This window comes from Otolemur garnettii, unplaced genomic scaffold, assembly GCF_000181295.1.
Source record: "Otolemur garnettii isolate 467f Iridium unplaced genomic scaffold, OtoGar3 scaffold00005, whole genome shotgun sequence".
NCBI classification, from domain to species: Eukaryota; Metazoa; Chordata; class Mammalia; order Primates; family Galagidae; genus Otolemur; species Otolemur garnettii.
This window is the reverse complement of record NW_003852400.1, coordinates 1,040,159-1,044,175: the sequence shown is the minus strand read 5'-3', so window position 1 is coordinate 1,044,175 and position 4,017 is coordinate 1,040,159. Positions and strand designations below refer to the sequence as shown.

The 4,017-nt window shown below is 37.3% G+C and overlaps 1 protein-coding gene across 1 annotated transcript in view; it reads left to right on the top strand.

Annotated features, from left to right (window-relative positions):
* DLD (dihydrolipoamide dehydrogenase) overlaps positions 1-4,017 on the top strand; it is a 30,429-nt gene that overhangs the window by 2,662 nt on the left and 23,750 nt on the right. The gene's annotated exons all lie outside the window — the stretch shown is intronic.

The window sequence follows — 4,017 nt, the reverse complement described above, 5'->3', positions numbered from 1 at the left end:
CCTTAGGTGTATGTGGCTGGCGTCTTAGCCACTTGAGCCATAGGCCCCAAGCCTGTGAATGAAAATCTTGATAAGCTTATCAAAAGCACATTTTAAAGAACAGCAGGATATACCTATCCTAAAAGGAAGCTACAGATCATGGATTTTCTTCTTTATACTCTTATATTTTTGAAGTTTCTGTAAAGAATATGCATTTTATTTTTTAAGTATTTAAAATAGGAAGTTAATGGGATTACTTTAGAATGTTTAGATTTCCTAGTACCGAGGATATTGATTATTTGAAAATAGCTGTTTTGACATTTTTTGGACTCATCCATATGGATTATAAGTAAAATCAGACGTCTTAAAGCTTCATTGTGGAGACCATTAGGTTGGGGGAACTGTTACCAATAGTCTCCCTCTATTCTGTGAAATAATTTAATCCTATAACCTTAGCTGTTAACACAAACCATTAAGATTTTGTGTATTTTATTCTTAGAGGAAGAGTAGGGGCAGGAGTCTAGTCACCAGTGATCAGTAGTGAGTGATTTATTGTAGCTTTGAAAGGTCAAGAAAGCTAAACATAGGAGCTATGAAATCTATATGTGGTTTGGGAATGGTCACAGAATTCTTTCCTAAGGAATTACCTGAAAAGGATGAGGGTCATTCAGGTTACAGATTGGACCTTTTATTATAATTCTTTTTCTTTCTTGATTCGACTGTAAGAACCAGGGCTATGTCATTTGTATACAGTAAAACCTCTGTCCTCTGTAGTTGACCACCTCCCTACATTGACCACTTCCTTAAGTTGAACTAATTTTCATAGACCATATTTGGACCACATGTGTCAGTACAATAGGCCTTATTCCTTATGTTGACCAGTTTGTTACAGTCCCTTGGGTGGTCATCTTACAGAGGTTCTATTACTGTATATATCCCAAGAGCTTAGAGTAGTGTGTTAATGTGAAACACATGTTGTTTTAGTATTTAGTTCTGGTTAGATGGAACAGACTGTACATAGGTAGACCAAAATCATTCTGCGCATGTAAGCTAAGAGTAGTTCACTGTTAACTGAAGCTTAAACTGCATGGTATTGGTGGGTAAGCAAAATGTGGTAGGAGTTGAGGCTGGAAAAATAGTTGCTGAAGGGATTTGTATGCTATACTTAGGAATACAGACTTTATCTAACAAGAGACAGGAAAACTAGTGAAGAGCAAGAGAATAAGATTTGAATTGGGTTTTAGCTGGGGGTAGCACTAGGCCAGCAGTGTGTGGAGTGTAATGGAGGATGGGTATGAGACTGAAGGCTACAGGACTAATGTTGGGAGGTAGATCTGGAGTACTGTTTACTGAGTGCCTGGTATGCACCTGGCACCTTCTGAGGGTCTTGACATACATTACCTCTAATCTTTCCAACCATAGGCTGTAGGTATCATCCCTGCTATCATCCTATGTTATATAAAAGCCCAGGAAGATTAAATACTTTGCCCAGGAATTTAGGACGGGTAGAGTTCAAATTTTAACCTACGTTTATTTACTTTAAATCTTTTCTTATCCTTTCTCCTTTATGGACTAGGACGTTGTAGGGTTGTGATCAGAAATTTGGAGTATTAACAGTTCAAGATTTCACGGGTGGCGGCTGTGGCTCAAGAAGTAGGGTGCCGGCCCCATGTACCAGGGGTGGTGGGTTCAAGCCCAGCCCTGACCAAAACTGCAAAAGTAAATAAATAAAAATGAAAATATATTTTTAAAAACGAGTTCAAGATTTCAGAGGCTAAGCAGTATTGGGTACTGATAAGTATAGGATGTGATAGTGGGAAAAGGTTACTGACTTTAAATCAGCCTCGCTTATGCGCAAACAAAATGTCAACAAATAAACTGCCAAATAGCTCTTAGTGAATTTGGTAGTTACTGATTACTGCTTTATGATGTCTCTTTTCCTATTCTTTTTTTCTTTTCAACAATAATCTTGTTTTACTTTCATTTGGACATATGCCCTCTGTATTGTAAAGTTATTGAAAGTACTGATGCCATATAGGTAAGGCGTTCATAATATTTGATTTCATTCCGATAGTAAAGCAGCTTCTTGTCATTTTAGTGAAGTTTTTGATTGCCCTGGAGATTACAGGGTCGTCTCAGTGTTTGGGAGGGCAATAGAACATGATAGTTTAGAGGCGTAAGTTTCAGAATCTGAAGGACCTGCCTGGTTTGAATATGATAAATGATTTACTAGTGTGCAAGTTATTTAGTTGTTTTTAGTTTTTGCTTCTCTGTTAAATGGTAGTGATAACTGTCATAGAGATGTAATGAGGCTTCAATAAGACATTCATGAAGTGTTAGCTCACTGACTGGCACATAGGAAATTAGTGAAACGGTAGGTATTATTGCAGACTGACTTCTTAAGATACATTTAAATTACATCTTGTAATTTATTGATGATTACAATTGATTTGTAACTCAGCACCTTTATTTCGGTGGTAGCCTTGGTAACGTGATGCCATATTTTTCTTGTAATGATATAAGTAACGTGTCGGTACTCTGCAAAGCATTTTTTCTTGCTTTTTCCTCTTCAGTTAAGTTTAATAACATTAATTGCTGTGTTTAAGTCGATAAGCTCTCATTGTACCCCAGTGGTTTAGAAACATCAACCTTAATAGCTTTTGCTAATGTTTCAGTGCCACTTGAAATGCAGATTGTTATCCAGCTGTCATTGGTCATTTTTGATGACTTAGTCATCTTTCTCTCAGGTTATCACTTTTCTGTCCTTTCCAGTTTTTCTTTTTCACTTTTTTCCACTGTTGTTTGCATTTGTTTTGTGTTGCATCTGTCTCCATGCCATAAGTTTTTGTTTTTCAATTTCTTCTAGGATATCTTTTTCTTTTGTGCTACCTTGTCTTCTGGTTTGGGAACAATTTGTTCCTTATCCGTAAGGATCATCACGATGTGGCAAGGGGAGCTCATGTAGGGGTTAATGCGTCCGTGAACTCTATAGAGTTCATTGAGGCATCTTGGGTGCTTTGCTCACTTGGATATGCTCAGTGACCAGAGAATCTACATCTGAAGCTGAAGTTCAGCATTACTCTCTGCATTTTTAAGCTTGGGCAGCAAAAATTCAGCACTTCTTTTGGACCACTGACCCTATGTCTAGCCCCACTGTTTGGCCTAGGCACACCTACCAACTCCACCATTATAACGTTAGAATGGTACACACTGTTTCTTTAAAGTGACATCCTTCAGCTACCTGGTGGCATTTCGTACATGCGTACCCTTGATGACCTAGGCAGTTTCACATGTGTTCTGAAAGTGACCACAAAGATTTGAACCTCTTGACTTGCATGACTTGTGGGGTTTTCTGGGTCAAATGCATAGCGAACCATTTTCACAGATCACATCAGGCCACTTAGGGGATCTTTTTCACTTTTAAAGGCTGATGCTAATTTTGTAAAAATTACCAAGTACTCCTTGAATTGAATATTAAATGTGTTTCATTCAGCTTTCTCTCTGCATCCTGATTTTTAACTGTGAAATGCTTGGGTTGGGACCCAACCTGTGAAATGCTTCTTGACAAGGAGAGGGTGAATCAGAGTCATGTTTTGTAAAGGTTCATTTGCATGCATCATCTGGTGCAGGTAGAGTTACATGATTTGTTTTTCTGAACATTTTATTATGAAAAATTGCAAATATTTAGAAAGGTAGTAAGTTTTACAGTCACCACCCACAGATTCTAACATTAACATTTTTCTGTACTTAACAATAACATGTATGTTTATCAGTCTGTTTTATATTTGGATGTATTTCCGTACTGGCTTGTTTTTGAAAGTTTGTCATTGGCTTATACCCTTTTAAATTCTCAGCTGACAAATCTTTAGACAAAGACTCTGCTTTATTCTCTTCCTTTTTGTGCTTCTTAGCACATTAGTGGTATGGTGGTGGAGGGTTACATCTCATATCTTCAGTGAGAAGTGAACTCTTTTTGATATTTTGTATAGTTAAAAAAACCACCCAAGATTGTATAGTTAATTGAGAACTAAAACTCAA